Genomic DNA, 17,663 nt, shown 5'->3' with positions numbered 1-17,663 from the left:
ATGTATTCTGCACATGTAATACATCGAATCTAAAATAACCACTGATGTGCTTAAGGGAATTAAACTTCTTCAATTTCTTGTTTAAACTTAGAAGTATTGCAACTTAGCCTAGCACTGCAAAGAGTCACGGAACAGGTGGCAACAGCAAACCCGGCTCGGTCCAAGGGAAACAACATCCACTCAGCACCCACCAGAACCTCCAACGCTCAACAATCATTGTGTTACAAATACTGAAACGTACAGTGATGACGACATGTTGTGGTTTCACAGTGGGTTACTGTCTGCATGAGCCTTTTATTAACTATTCTTTCACGCTTGAAAAGAAGGAAGAGTTTGGGGGGGGGGGGGTACTTCAGGTATTGTGATAGAAGGACCATTTTAGAATGGTTAAGATCAAATACCATTCTATAGTTTGTAAAGGTTAAGTATGGGAGTTATTCAAAGTATGATTTCTCCAAGTTTGTAATACAACGTTTGGTTCTGAGATATTTTCAACAATTTCAGAATCCTGGGAAACAGCCTTGGTTGTTTTGGGAGGAAAAACGAATTTCAGGACAAATCAAGGTCAGCTCGGTTAATTCCCCTTCTCCGGCACATATCAAAAACACATCTGTCAGAATCCATGGGAGCCAATCTCGGATAAGCTTTCGCCACCATCACCAAAAGTCCACCATTAACTATGACGGCACCCTTTTTCATTATGACTCGTGGATAAATCCTCTTAACCTTTTGATCACGTTATTTGGCCTTGCAACATTTGTCATAAGTCTTCTTAATGATGCCAGAGATTCTAAAGGAGCCTATCAGAGAACATAGAACACAGATGCATCCACCCGAGCCCTCCGAACAGATAATTAACAACGAATGTGTGTGGGGCAGCAGCTTTTATATCATCCGCGGCTCGTCCATGACACCGCGCCGCACAGGACACTGAGAACCAGCCAGCCTTTCAACACCACATCCCGCCCCTGCTGCTTTCTACATGCAAACCCTTTTTTTAATCTTCCTCTTTCTTCCCCCCCACCGCTTCCCCCTGCCATGGCGAGCAAGACATTTTATACTAAACACCTTCATATGCTGTGTTCTGGGTGCCAGAAAAGCTCTCTCCACAGAGATTGGCTTTAAAAAACGATGGCCTCTCTCAGGGTTGTTAAAAAAGTTGGCCTGTCACTGCCACTCTCCTCAGGTCCGAGAAGCACCTTACTCTGCTGGAAACGTCCCATCAGAGGAGTGGGGGGGGGGGGGGGGGGGGGTGGAAGGACCAGGGCGGGCCAACACGAGAGGGGCGATGACCCGACGTCATACCAGGACCATCGCAGAAGATCGTAAATCATCCCCCCCGTCCCACCTTTGATGCAGAATGTGCTTTTGATTTTCGGTAATGTAACGTCCATCCGGGGAATTTCATTTAATTGCAGGGAAAATGCCGTCAACTGTGTTTTTTAAAATGCCATTTTAATCGATGACTCATGGACTTGACGTTGCGTATACCTTTGAGGGATTCGAACCGGCCCGGAGGGGAGGCTGGGCAGAGATATGGTTACACTAGACCTCTTGACCCCCTGGAGAAATGATGTGGTCATCTCTGTGATTTAAAGGGAAAAATAAAAAAAAAGACAAAAGCCTGACAGATCTTAGCTGTTTCCATTTTGGCTTCACAAGCTCCTGATTCAGCGTTTCACTCAAAAATTTAAGTTAGTTTCCGGGAAACTGGCCTCGCCTTGGTTAGTGTTGTGCAAACTCTGTCTAAATGTTTATTTCACAGAAAGAGGTGAAAAGCTAGAGATTGTGTAAATCGATGTTACATCACGCTTGGAATTTGTAACTTCTCTTTTTCACTGCTGCTTATTCCCACTTTTATTTTATTTTAGTCATTCTGGCCATAACCAGCAGTGACAGTTCACCTTTTCCTGTGACTGCGATTTGGGTCCAACTCTTTTCAACCCTGAACTTTCTCATTGAAATTTTTTATTGTTTCTGGTCAGTGTCACTTCACGAGGGAAAATAAACGTGTCATATTGTTGTGCACTTGCCCGTTACTCCTCGTTGACTTTTATAGCATTTCACTCGTTAGATGTGAGTCGTAAGTCTCACACACAAACTTTCCTCTAATGGCCAATCGTCTGTTAATGCCACAGACAGTACGGTAATAGTGCTGTGAAGGAAAATACAGGAAAAACTATTACTATTAGCACTTCATTTAATATTATACTGTAGTTGAGGTAATATGAGCATTGTACCTCTTTCATGCAAACATAATACGTTTGGAGCTTTTACATATACCTGTATTTCATAATTCCACATTCTCACTACCATCCTCCCATCGTATTTGACTCTTGGTAAGATCAAATTCCTAACAATTGATAATAAGATAATAAGACTCTGCTGCTCCATAGTTTAATGCATTAAACATATAGCAAATGCATTTGTATGTCCCATTTTCCACATTGATTTCATTATATTCATTGTTGCACCCTGTTCTTCCCTGTGATTTATTTAGTGCCACCAACTATTGTCATGTTCCAAACTCTGAATATTCATATTCTCTATTCACATAACAGGAATTGATAAAAACTAGTATTACTTTTGCACTGAAGGACTCAGAGAACCCACGTTTTAACTCAGCTGTAACCATGATATGTCTTAGCAAGGGTTTGACAGGTCCACTTGTGATTGTGTGAATAAGTAATGAAATCAAAAGCCTCCAAACATGCCCAGTTACAAAATGGGGTTTGGTGAGGACACCAGCACAGACTTTCAATGAGGTCATACTGGTTTCTGTAAGACCCCCTCAAGATTATGAAGATTTAAAGATTAAGATGAGGTGCCTGAGGGCAGGAAAGTTGCCGGACAGAAGAAGAGCAGCGTATTAACGTGTGTATTATTTTTTCATATCTGCCACATCACAGTAAGGAGCTCGGCCCTACTCTGCAGCAGGAGGCAGCGAATGCGAGGGCCGTCACGCTGGGACGTCCGACCTAAAGACTTTGCACCAACTGTGATCACGAGGGAAAGAAAATAAATGTCAAATCTAACTTGAGAACCTGCCTGTGGTGCCTACTCTTTGTGCAGTTGGTTTCTGATAATAGCTTTGTGTGAATGTTATATAACGAGTCAGTATTTTGTGATCTGGGCACTTTCTCAGTAAATCCAATAGCTCAGAGAGCGCTCAGGAGAAATAGACATCTTGATCTGATGCTGCACAGAGAGAAGGTTCCTGCCAAAGACAATCTGTAATGAAAGCTGACTCACATTAAGACAGAGATCGGATCCACTCGAACCCAACGTCTTGTTTCCAGCAGAGAATCAGTGATTAACGACAGCTAACCTGTTCGTCACGTCAATTTAGCTTTGGGTCCACGGCGAGAGCATCACTCACAAAGGGAAATTAGGTGAAAGAGTTTTCTGGTGCTTCTGTATTTTGTAGAGAAAGGCTGACGAGTCCGAGACAAGTCCAGGGATTCCTGAATGTTCCCAGGACAAAACATTGAGTAAAAGGATTTAGCAGAAACTGAGCTAATGTTGAAATAGAAGTAATAAAATCTTCACACTTTTTAGTTAAAAGCTCCAGAGAACAAAACAATAAAAGAAAGAAATTAAATGATTAAGCAGACTGCTCATTAGCAAAAAATACCAAACACTAAAGCATTAAAACGTCAAAAACTTTAACAACCAATTAAATTCTTTCTTCACTATCAATTCACCCAAAAAATCAAACCTATGTAAAATATTATAATGGAGCATATTCGTTAGCATGTAGCATATTTGTAGCATAAGATCCCTTTTCCCCCATTCTACACTCTGCCATTATATTAAAAATCAATAAAATAATTAAGTAATCAATAGCAACGGCCTCATTATGCACCAATAATCTTCAAGGAAGAAATCTACCATGAAACTTTCAAACATGGATCCAGGATTTAAAAAATATAATCTAACACTACCAGACAAATGAAAATTGTATGATAATGTATGAAATGCCGGTAAGTAGATTGCCATAAATTGACTTGAACATTGTTATCGATGTTAATTTCTATAACCACACTCCTTGTGTTTGACTGTGCATCAGAATGCAGCTGAAAATAAACCCTGTAGAAGAGCAGGCAGCTCTGTGCTAATGAGGTCCCTCTTGTGAAAGCACCACAGCCTCCCTGTCACCTCGGAGCTGCGTAAATGACCCGATGCATTCCAGCTCCTGCCTGGAAACTCAGGCCTGCTCCACGACACATGGTGCTGCCTCACATGGCAGCTCGGTCTCTGCTGGGGCGATAATACGCAGCCTCCACGGCGCTGTGGGCAAACGCTGTGATCATAGAGTGAGCTAATTTTATCTCACAACTCACAAGCACAATAAATGTCTCAGATAAAGAACGTTTCAGCTCGTGTTGCATGTTTTTATTCTGTCACGGCTCATGGATTATTTTAAAAGTAGCAATGACATAGAAAAATGCACAATACGATAAAGAAAACGTAATTGCGAAGGAGGAAATGTAAAATGCTGTTGGTAAGAATAGTTTTGAAGAGAAATAGTCGCCACATTTCATTTCTTGTGAGCAGAATCAGAATCAGAAATACTTTATTGATCCCTGGGGCAAATTGTGTTTGTTCAAATAGCTCCATGCAACATTAGAAATGGAAGCTTATACAATTACAAAATATATAATATGAAATATGTACAATATGAGCGTTCTGTACATCGAAATGAAAACGCACATATGTACATATTTCATATTTTATTTTGTGTGATGTGAAGCACAGGTCTGCTCACCTCGCTCTCCTATGAAAGGTGCTCGGCCTCCTCCACTGTGGAGCTCCGGCCCCGAGGCCCGGGGTCACCGAGGTGTCAGGAGATTCCACCCACACGCTATGAGAGGACCGCTCAATTAATTGGGTTTCATATCTGCTGCAAGGTGTCAGGACAGAGGGGCACGAGTGTCTTTTCATTCCCTTACACCCTCTATTTTTACCGACCACTGACAGCTGCCCAGTGCAGCACATGGAACCTATTCCAGCGGCTCGGGAACAAGTGCGTGGAAGACGCCCGTCCGCTCCGATCCAATCACTGTGAGATTAATTCATCCAAAAATATTGATGCAATCCACAATTTTAACGTCTCATGTAAGAGGACGTCCTCTCCAGTATCCCCATCAGTTCCAATTGCGCCCGCGGGGATTGGGAAAGTCTTTTCTCAGTGGTTACAATTAAAACAAAGCAAATAAAAAACAGGCGCATGAGCCATCGTGTTTCATTAGGAGAGGCTTCCTTTTTATTTCCCAAAATAATAGACTTCAATGACCGATCTCTCCTCGTTTATCCAGGAAGTCACGTTGTGTTAACAAGCCGGCGTTCATGGCGTGTTGCTCTGGGAGATCCAGAGTGAGACGTCTCTGTTGATCTGTAATTAAACAATCACTCTCACAGCTGCTTGGGATTACGCTCAATTTGATGCTCAGGCGCTGAGACCAGTCCCCTGCACCGTGCCACACTCCACCTACAACGTGATGTATTTGATTTGGCACCGGGATGCACACAACTGTCCGCTTGACATGGCTAATGCGACGGGATTGGCTGAACGCGAGCCAATGAGCTCAGCCTGCGTCGCTGTGATCGATGAAAAGAGGTTTAGCAGCAGGAGTTCCAGTGCGATTACCGAGCGGCCCATCGACTCCTCGTGCCTGCGCCTGTGAGGCCGCGAGGGAACGTGATTAATCTGCAAAACAGAGGGTTCCCTCGAGTGGCCCTTAATAAATCTGACCTCAAGTTAGCGCTGTATGGGAGGGAGCTGCTTCATTTCCCTCCAGTGTTGTGTTTCGTTCCCTCTTCCCTTCGCCCACACATACCTGAGCAGCGTCTGGCTTCGAGCTGCCAGACCGTTTCCGAGCTCATTACCAGGCACGTCTCTCCCGAGTGTCCCTTACGTGGTTCGAGAGATGGCATCTGGGTCGAGAGGATATTTCTGTCCCGGGGAAGGTGAATGGAGTCTTTGTGCGACCGGCTCGAACCCCGCGTTCTGCAGAGCGTCATGAAAAACAAAGTGCGACTTGTGTCCTTATCTGACAACGGGGAGAAATGAGTTCCAGACATTGTCGAGGGAGAAGAGGGAAAAGGTGCTATCTCAGATCTTCTGGGTGATTTGTCAGCCCCCCTTTTTTCAAATTCTGGCTTTGTTTTTTAAAAATATTATTATTGTGAATCTCGCACTATTTGATGCAAATTGCGATTTCATCAGAGCGGGGTGTCCTCAGAACAAGATGGCCTGCAGCGATAGAGCTGGACGGCCTCTTGAGACGTCACAACATTCAACAGGATCATTCTGTTCAGCCTCGTATCAGACTGAATAATTCTGCTTTGATCAAAACATAAGTCATTCTAATCCCTTGTTTCAGCTTTGGAAGTCAATCTGCACCAGCAGCGATTTCACCCTTATTTGCCCCCTTGAAAAACTGGAATCAGGTCAACACACAACAGACACACACATGAGTTCAGGAATTCATCACACAGGTAAATCTCAACGGAGGAGTTTATTCTCGTCTGAGGACTCTTTCGAAATGTTGGGTGATTTTGATCTTTGCCTCCAGATCTGTCGCGATAATTGGTGGGAAGATTGTCCCAGAATGAATAAACTCATTTTATCTCTTTCTATAGATCCTGTTCTATCTATTCATCACATCGTGTTCAGGTGGGAGATGATAGACTTTGCCACATTATTCATTTCAACTCTTGCACATGTTGATGAAATTGTCCATCAGCATGTCTGACTTGTGCAATCAGCAGTGAACACAACTTTAATTTAGTTTTTGTTTGATTTGAAAAGTTTTTCGAACATTTTTGACAGGACAAAAATAGATAGAAACACATATTGATATAATTACATGGCTGCACACTAACACACAGACACACGCCCCCCCCCCCCCCCCCCCCCCCCCGTTAAGTAAATATCATCCCATCACATCCAGCCTTAAACTTCACTTCCAGCCCAGAGACAGGAACGCTCAAGGCAGTTACAGAGGGATCTGTGTTGTGCGTTTTTACAGGAGAAAAGGATGTCTGCTCTTAATAAGCATTGATGTCAGTGACAATTACTTCAAGTGTCCTGTTGGAGGGTTGTTGTCCCCCCCACAGAGCTGATGGGGGTCTGAAACCAGACGCTGTGTTGGATCGACTCTGATGAGTGGGAACCAGTGGAAACTCTGGCGTCCTGCGGTGTTTTAACACTCACGTCAAACTCCCAGTGACCATCGTGTTGTGTGTCTGAGTGTGCGTTTGACAGAGACCCAGGGTTTTCACGCTCATTCAATCACAGAGTCCGCATCTGTCACCACCGATGGAAACATAACAGCCATAAAAGACAGCATCCAAGAATACCAGTGAAGCTCACCAGCCTGACCTCCAGGGAGCGAGTGCACCAGTTAAACACACACGGCTGATGAATCCATTAGAAGGAAATGGAGAATCAACCCATGTGGGGGTTTGTTTGGTGGTAAAGTATCTGAAACTGCAGATAATTACTTATTGATAAGATTCTGAAGACAAATAGTGAAAAAGGTTTATTTATGGCCGTGATATTGATAAAACTATAAATTTGCTTTGAGGGTTTGACGAGAGGATTGAGACAAGAAACAGGGGGAGACCATAGAATGATCATAAAGATGGACAACACGTCTCATCTTCCTCCTGTTTAAAAAAAAATGAAGTCTAAATACATAGCAGCCATTGTGGGAGACACTACCAGCTATGGTGAAGCAGATCCTGGGTCAGAACTCTGTCCCCTCCCTCCACAGAGAGCTGATTAATGAATTAGAGAAACAGAGAAAAAATGATTTTTCTGTTTAAAGATATGTAATGGTTGCAGGGCCAAGTTATCGTACTTTATCTCCACTGCTGTGTGTGTGTGTGTGTGTGTGTGTGTGTGTGTGTGCGTCTTAAGTGTAGCAATGGATGTAGGCACCACACAGCGTGAACGTCAGAGGTAACTGAAGCCTGCTGTGCCCAAAACCTCCAATCCATCAGTTTGCAGGCACGCGACTGAGAGGAGGTCACAGGGGCGTCTGTGAGTGTGTCTGTGTGTGTCTGTGTGTGTGTGTGTGTGTCTGTGTCTGTCTGTGTGTGTGATGGAGAAGCTTAGGAAACAGACCAGACAACTGATAGCAGTGTGGTACTCGGGGCCACAGAGTGGACAGAGATTAAGTCTGGTTCGGTTGAAAGATCCTCCGGCACAGAGCCGCCTGATCTGAGACAAGCTCCTTTAGTATCATCCTCGCTCTAAGTCAGAGAGGAGAGAGACTCATGAGTTCTATCATATCTTCACAGTTCACTGATATTCTGACAAAAAGGTGGCTTCACTTCAGTGGTGAAAATCTCCCAAAACGTTTTTCTGTTTAACATTTTAGGAAATATAAATATGTGCTGACTCTCTCGTTACCTGTGTTCCCTGTAAAACACTGAGATCACCTGCAGAAAGTTTATTAGAGTTTCCCAACCACAACACCACAGAAAATTAGAGATTCAGATTTTGTAAACAATGCTTCAAAGTTGAGGAACAGACTCGCACTAAATATCTGAGAAGCTAGTTCAGTCTTAGAAGAACTCTTAAAACATTTCTCTTCACTTCAGCCTTTATCTGGATATAACTAGATGTTCCTTTGTTACTTAAAATATGTTCTGTTATGTGAATTCAGTTGTATTTTTATAAACATATCTTATCTTGTATTAAAGCACTTTGAGCTGAATTTATTGTACAAAAGTTGCTACACAAATAAAGATTTTTTACCACTATTATTGTTACTCTAATTGTTTTTTAAAGTGGTATCAATAACTAGTCGAAATGAAAACAAACGTAGTTCCATTAATCTTTAATTTTTACTGCATCCAGCTGCAGAATGAAACATGGGCATAACTAGAAAGTAAAAAATAACCGCAACACAAAGTCCAGGGGAAGTTACTTGGAAATTCATGTCTTTCATCATGAGCTGGGTCTGTTTGTCTGAACGATGCCAGGACCGTCCGTCCTCCTGACTCCTACTTTACCCCTGAGTCACAGTCTGCTCTGCAAGTGACTCAAGGAAGCATCATGCAAATCGGAGGGGATCTAATCTGTAGAGTCTGAGTGCTGTGTGGCACAGATCAGGGGAGTGTATGTGATTCCAGGTAAAATCCAGCAAACCCTCGGAGCCGATGGGTCATGAAGGGTCTGATACCAGGGCCGCAGGGTGGGACTGGGACAAAAAGACAGGGGGGACGGAAGGTATTTATTGGACCTATATTATCTCCACAAAGAGACATGAGGAGCACGGCTGAATAAACTTGGGGAAGGGTCTCTGTCAAAGATAAAGCTGATTTCTCTCAGTTTGTTCTTCAGCTACACGAGCCTGTAAAGACGTCAAGTCAGTAAATCATCGGTCTGAACGTCTTATCTTTTATTTCTCCATCGTCCGTTTGGGAATTCAATGTCTGTCGTAAAAAAACTGGATCATAGTACCTAGTTGTAAATTGTTGGAGCAGGAATAGTGTCAGTGTCAAAGCGACAGTCAGAGACGAGAGATTTATTGATTTGTCTGAGCTGGGGAAGGGGACAGGAAGTCGGTGATGGACTGACGCAGGGGGGGACATTTAGCATTTGTTGGGGACGTTCTTCATTCAGGTGTCGAGCAGAGGTTTGACACTGTAGCTGCGTCTGATTCAAGGGATTCCCATGATTTGTGTCACCATGTTGAAACAGAGAGTGTTAATGTCCCTTGGGTTTTGAACATGTGATGTTCACTTGAGTGGAAGCCTGATACTAACAGTTTGAAGTGCAGGCATGGGAAATGTTGGTCATTATCTCTTTGAAAAACAATTAGTCACCGAGTTGCAATCAATCCTGGGAGAGGTTTGCCCGAGAAGGGTCCACCCATTGAACCCTTTGTTGCTCCAAGATTAAAATATGCATCTGCATTTGAAAGAGCTTTCGAAACTGGACGGCCCAAAGCCGCAATTCTCATACAACATCTTAGATCTAGCCCGAATTGAGACACAGGTTATATCAACATAATTTTGCCTTTTACTGGATTGTGTAAAAATATATAAAGGTGCTTTAAGAAACTGTAAGAACGAGTTTGAAACCCTGCATGAAGTTGTGAATATAAACCCCCCCAAAATACATATCTTAAAAAAAGTTGCCGGTTTAATCTGCTTTTTTTTCCATTTTATTTACATTGTTGTGACAAATTGCTGTAAACGTAGGTCAAGTGTTTTCTTGTAGAATTATCAAACAGCGTTAAAGGCGTCAGAGGAAACTGAAACCTGCTGTGTCAACAACCTCCACTTCGTCAGGCGGCAGAATCATCATTAAAGCACTTCAGGCACCGTGAGCGTGAGGCATGAGCGCCACCTGTTGGACAGAAGGGTGTAACGGAGTAAATAAAAGCTTTGGATTCACTGTGAAACATTTCTCTACACACGACACGAGTCTGCTTTGCTACACCAACCCCCCCCCCCCCCCCCCTGCGTCCCTCCGTGAATCTTGTCAAAGTGACATAAGTAAATGGACAACAAAAAGTAAATGGACAACAAAAAGTAAATGGACAACAAAAATCAAATTTTCAGCTCAGTGAAGTTCAGTAAGGGCAGTAACACGGTTGACCTGGCTCTGTGTGTGAGTTAGAAGGAGGGTTTATGACCACACACACACACAGACACACACACAGACACAAACACACACACACACACACACACACACTCACACACACACAAACACAAGATGTCATAGCTTGTGTAGTAAAGTCCCAGACACACTGTCTAGAAGATGACCCATCACTCAGCAGCCAGCAGGAGGTTGTGCTGTAGAGTGTGTGACATCCTCAGGGATTACAGGGTGCACGTGTGTAGGAAGGGTGTGTGTGTGGGCATTTAGTATTGTGGGTCAGTGTTACGGGAGGTTTGCTCATCGGTGAGGGATTCATGTTTAAATCCTTGTGCCCAGATGCGTCCATAGGCTGTAGCACATGAGCTATACCTCTGTGTGTGTGTGTGTGTGTGTGTGTGTGTGTGTGTATGTGTGTGTGTCTGTGTGTCTGTGTGTGTGTGAACTTTTTACATGTTGAATTCAAGGTCCTATGCATCCGCTCCACAGGGGGCAGGATGTATCCAGACACAGTTCATCTCCTCATGTTGTTTATTGGAGGAAGTGGCTGTATTATTGAGGGATTTACTGTTGCTTCATGATAATCCTCTCCACTTACACGCCAACACATAAGTCCAGGTCACTGGATTTGAAATGAAAAATATGACTTTGAGTTTTAAACACTTAAATTTCAGGGGGTTCACTTCCACATCTGATCAAATTGTGGCCATTTTGATACATATTCCAAATCCCACATGATTTAATACTTATAATAAAGACTCAACACCAGTTTTTAATTGTGGTTTTTTAATCACTTATTTTCTCTATGTTAAAAAGTTGTTTGAATTGGAGTCAATTAAAGATGCAGGCCCAAAAAATAGAGATAGCAACCCAACAACCTTTAAACATTTCTATAATATTATGCTATCATATATTTGGTTAAAATTATTTTTTAATTCCTCACGAGAGACTCTTTTGACTTACAAATGGTCATTTGAACTATTGTTAATGTGCTAATTTCTATTTTGCTGCTTTTAAAGAAAACAAGTAGATTAGAGACTTTTTAACCTGTAGATGGAGCCGGTACCCAAAAACTAGTAGTGTTCACCATCTCTTACATAATTTAACACAATGACCAAATTCAATAGTTTTGTTAAAATCACCAAATAACCTTTCAAGATTTTGAGAAGAACTGCTACACACACTTTTTAAAATCATAGATTTTTTTAATGGTTTCATTGGTTTGCTCGTTTCTTTGGAGAATGTGATTTTTCAAGGTTTTCAGTTTCTTTGAGTTTTGACCTGAGGGACATAATTAATCCACGGTCAACACTAACAGGCTTTTGAATGAGACGGAAGATCGTCACAGTGCAATAACAAATTATCTTGTATGTTTTAGCCGTACCAGGCAAACACGGACACACACACGGACGCACACACAGACACACACACAGACACACACCCACACACAAACACACACCAAACACAGCGCCCGTTTCCCCTTCAAGTCTCTGCAGAATTGAGGGAAATTGTTTTTCACTTTGGCCCCCAGGGAGAGGTTGGATCTGTTTATGTCCCTGAGCCGCGTGGGGGGGGGGGGGGGGCTGCACCACAGAGAGGTGGTGGTGGTGTCTAGCCTCCCTGTGTCCTCTGAAATGTCCTAAAATGTCCCCTGGTGGCTCGATGGACGCAAAGCAGAGCATTTGTGAGCGAAGGGGGAGATGTGAGGACAGAGTTTTTTTAATGTCGGGTATGTGTGGGGATTGAATCAATACCCTCAGTAACCACTAGATGGCACTAGAGTATTCTACATAAAAACGTTCCAGACATCTCAGTCCATACACACATACTCTTAATAATAACACACACACAGGGAAAAATAACAGTCAGCTTAAAAGCCTGCTATTTAATCCAAAGTGCCACATGGAGCCCATTAGATCGTATCTTTTAGTTTGTATTCAGTTTTTTGAAAAAATATGAAATGCAGAATAATGGCAGAAAATAGGAATCTGCATATAAAAAGCTTTTCCTTGTGTTTCTGATGTTCCCGAGGGTGAAAGGTGAGGCTGAAAAGACATGCAGGAGCATTAGCCTTTTATTTACCTGTTTCTGCAACACAAGTGGGTGAGAGCATGAACACCGACCCAGCCTCCGGTGGTGTGACTGTGAATATACTGAGCTGTTTTACTGTTTTACAGGAGAAGGAACACACCGGTCTAATGTTACACGCTGCTTTGTGGAGGCCTCACTCTCCTCTGTTATGAGTTCCTATAAATGACAAACTGAAACTTGATATCTGAATAGGTGCTTGGGCGTATATACACTCACCCCTTATGGGCCTTATATATCACTGTGAGATATAAAGCGTTCACGGCCAGCTCAGGAAAGGGGACAGAGGGAATTTGATATATACGTTTTGGAGTTGTTGTTTCTGGATGTTGGAGAAAGTTTAAAACCCTATTTTAAAAAAGCACTATAGCTGTAGCTAGAAAAGCAACTTGATGTTGAAAAGTGTTCAAAAGTTTTCTGCATTGCCTGGCAGATGGTTTTAATACATTAAACAGACCTATCAAACAAAAACCACAGCTTCAGTCGAGAGCGTTAAAATCAACCCAAACTTCATCAAGCCCATCTGATGACGACGAAGAGACGTGCTTATAAACATTTGTTACGCACATTCCATCCAGCCTCCTGCTTTACCCTCAATTTCTCCAATCCTGGACTTCGGCTCCTGTGAAGTTCTGCCAGTGGCATCGGGCACTGCTCAAATATTTGAGTCCGTTTGGAGCCAAGTGGATTTCGCTCGGAGGACGGCGTACCACGGGCTTTAGACGGATGCCAATGTCAGGTACCAACTTCCAGGCAGCAGGCACTGAGCTCCTCTTGTGCCCTCGCTCCATCCTGCGTCCAAACAGACTGTGAGTGAGCTGCAGGCGGCCACATGAGAGACTGAGGTTCCCCCCCAATCACACACTGTCACAGGGCTGCCGCCACCCAGAGTCAACAACCAGCAGAGATCAAAGCTTGGATGGATGAGAAGGTGGGTTTCTTCAAGGTCACTGGGAAACAGTTTAGACTCCAGTTTCTAAATTGTATTAGATAATAGAGCTCTTACAATTGTACAATAACTTCCTTTTTAGTGCCCCCTGGTGGCCGGCTGCAGACTCTGGCGCCAAATAATGTGAAAAGTACGAGTATCCGGGATATTTTAGTTTAATTTTAATTCAACAGGAGGAGCTGGAGAAGCTTTGTCCAACCTCATATAAAGTGTATACTTCCAAAAGTAAAGCCCAATCAACTTGATCACCCCCTGGTGGCTTGCTACTGTTAGTGGACGGGACATGGACCAAACTAAAAAGTAAAAGTACATATTCAATATATTTTAGATAGTTCCAATCCCAGTGATTGTTTGTTGGGTGCGATTTTGATACTGCAGCTTCACGTCACAGTACTACAAAGACTCTGGCTGCAAATAACATCAGAAGCACAAAATGGCAGAGAGGTAAGTGCAACTTTATATACAGGCTGAACCAGACGTTCTGCGAAGATAAGACTCTGATGTCTCTTCACCTCACAGAAATGAGGTTCAGCAGGTAAATGAGGTTCAGCAGGTAAATGAGGTTCAGCACATCACTGCAGTGCGGCAACTGTAATGCATTTCAATCTGTCTCAGTACAATTCCCTCATTTGAAAAGACAGCAGGAGGAAACGCGAGTTGACTTTAATTGACATAACCCGAGTTCAATTCAGAGCAGAGCCGAGTGTGGTGCCCTTAATTAAAAATGATTTGATGAGTTTGAACCAGTTCAACGGACTGGTGAAGCTGTGTTTGATATCAGCAGGGAGGTTTTCACTATCTGTTCACATGTGACGCTGTAATAGAGAGCTGCTTTCATTTCCATGTTGTCAGCTTGTGTCCTCGTCATCAGAGTGCCTGCTCAGTCTGGTGCGGTCCCTAAAGTGTGCGCCTCTTATACAACACAACAAAAGGTTCGGCTTCATTATTGTGTTATGATGCCTGCTGAGGTGACAGGGCCCCACACTGCTTATAACACCAGATAAGAGACAAATCAGGGTTGAATGAATGAGTGTTTGAAACACAAAGAGGAACATTCTGTTTCCCACTTGGCTTGTAGACAGCAGTGGAATGAGAAATGAGCACATTTGACAGAGTGTGGATCTGAAAACCTGAAAAAGAAAACAACGCACAATCTGCCGAACAAAAACAAGACAAGGGAGGCTACGCGTGCACGGTCGGGGAGAATGAAATTCCTCAAATACCAATGAAAGGGTTGGATTTTCTCAGCAGATGAAATCCATCTTGCTCACGGTGTAGGTTAAATGGGGGAATGTTTGTAGTCCAAGGGGAATTCCCATGGTAGATCAGAACCCTGTTGTTTCCATGAGAGAGAGGAATCCATGCCTACGCAGCCCACAGGCCTGTGAGCTGGAGGTCGTCCAGCTGAGACGGGTTCTGACAATGAGAGATCATCTATGAAAGTGTGAACTACCCCTTCTTCTCTTTTTCATCTCCGTCTGTCTCTAAACATCCTTTTCTTACCAGCAAGGAGACACATGTCCTATATTTTTTTTTGCATTTGGACTTTTTCTATTTTCCTTCCGTGCGTCATTTATTTTTCCACTGACGGCTGCTCAGCCTGTCATGTCTGATTTAAAAGGAGAGGTGGTGAAGTTGAGCTGTGGGGTGAGTTGAAGGTTCCACTTGTCCGTCTCCAAATCAATTGTTACCTCAAGATGAACTCCCACGTGTTCCTGATTCATTTTCCAATGTTTTATGTAAAAAACCTCTGTCCTCATCCTCCTTTCCTCTTGTCTCCTTCCATTACTTCTCCTCCCTTGTTTCCTATTTGTTTCGCTGACACAGTTCTGTAGTCCGTCCTATTTTATTTCCTTGAAGTAATATTTAGCCAGCATCAACAGAGATGATGTCAGTTTGGCAGCACGGCCGTCTCATGCTACGACGAGCTGTGTCGGGTTTGACGAGCTCCCACAAGCCTCGACTTCCTCCCAAATCATTTCCATAGAAATGAGCAGAAGACGGAGGACATGTTTTAGATTCCACTTCCCTGCCTGTATCACTACATCTGCAGAGTTTTGTCTATTTGGCTTTTTGAAACATTTCACAACTTCAACCTCTGACAGACTTTTTCCTTTGCCTTTCAGCTACAGACCTTTGATCATATTCTGATGTGGCTGATTGTATTCCCTTTATAGTGTTACAAGGAAAACGTCATTAATACTAATTTCTTTCCTTCATAAATTACTCTACAGCAGACTGTACTTACTGGAGCCATTGTATGGACACTATTTGCAGTGGCGATTGGGGGAAGGAACTGAGGTAGCGAGGAATCAATTAATTTAAACCAGACATACTGGTAAAATAATAACTTAACATAACAGGATCTTTGACAGAAACTAATTTGATGTGTTTATTCAATGTTTTAGTTTGGCCGAGGAAGGGTTATGTGAAATACTATAGGCAGCCACCAGGGGGCGTTCCAGACACTTTGTCTTCACTGTTCGGGAGTCGACATGTCGTCCATTTCTATATACAGTCTCGGAGCCAGCTGAACTAACTTTCCACCGCTGGGGAAACAGCTATTGGAGAGGCGGTGGTCTAGTGGCAGAAACTTGGACTATGGGCAGAGAAGGTCTCTGGTTCGACTCTGGTTCGACTCTACGGAGAGACAACAAAAGACAAACCTGGATTGATCTGTCCAAAAATCCAAGAGTCTCCCTACCCTGTCTAGTGCCCCTGAGAAAGGTACCTTACTCCCCCAACACATGGTACATGGTCGCTCACTGCTCTGTGTGTCCTGCACCAGATGGGTCAAAAGCAGAGGTTACATTTCCCTACCTGCATGAGTGTGCCTTTGCATGTCTGTGCATGTGTTTGGGACTAATAAATGCATCTTAATCTTAATCTTAATTTGCGAAGTGAAGAAGGAGGTTTGATGCTGAATACCCGCTAATGCTAACATAAGTTATACAGCAACAATACAAACAGAGAAACTTGGTAGTTTAACATGGAGCTGGCTATTCGAAAAAGATTCGGCTGCTCTTATGTTAAATTTGTTAAAAATTCTATCTTTTGAGTCGATCGAGCAGCACACCAGGGTTATGACATTTGTAGAAATCCCTTCCAATAACAAGCTCTCTGCTGAAGGCTGCACTTCAGGCCATTTCTGACGGACTGTTTAAGGAGATTTCCCTCGAGGCGCATAACGGCGGATCGACTGCCTCCACAGAATCCTGAGCACTTGATGTGTCAGGCACGCAGCGCCTGAGAGACTCAGCGCAGGGATTAATTTCACCCTTCAAAGTTTGACTGACATTAACAAAGTTTCGTTAATTGTTCTTCATCGCAATTAAATTTCTTCTAAAACCTCACAACTCACCACTCAAACCATTAGTTGGATTCCTCACCTTTCTATAGCACAGCCCACGCACACACACACAGACACACACACACACACACACACACAATGCTTTGGCTAGCTCCATGTCAGCTAATGTGTAATTAGAGGGACCTTCATTTTCATTTTTAATTAAGCAGTGCATAATGGGGATACAAGGCCCAGATATTGGTGCGGTATTAACGGTCTGAAGGCAATCGGAGCGATGACTGATAATTACAGATGCACCGTCTGATTGCTTTCTGCTGTCTAATGAATTGTCTGCCAGAATAGAATGGCTCTGATGTCATGGACGTGGTCCCTGTGACACCGGCTGACCGACGTCTTTAATGGCAAAAAGTTCAAGTTTACTCTCCTTCGATAAATCACATCAAATATCGGATGGAAATATTGTCTGTTTGCAAATTATACCTCTGTTTATTATATGGGGATTAACATTCTATACAAATGTATGCAAAAGTCTTTCTCCGGATAACAAAACATGTGCATGAATCTGTAAACAGCATTTAGCTCAGTAGTCGTTGCAATTAGATGTGTAAGACAGAATAAAATATTTAGAAGACTTCCTCCTCAAGTTGTGTTTAATGGAATTTTCAGTCAATCAATCAATCAAACTATATTTGTAT

Source organism: Platichthys flesus, chromosome 17 (assembly GCF_949316205.1).
Source record: "Platichthys flesus chromosome 17, fPlaFle2.1, whole genome shotgun sequence".
Classification (NCBI taxonomy): Eukaryota; Metazoa; Chordata; class Actinopteri; order Pleuronectiformes; family Pleuronectidae; genus Platichthys; species Platichthys flesus.
The sequence above is the reverse complement of the archived record's forward strand: the minus strand, read 5'-3'. Positions refer to the sequence as shown.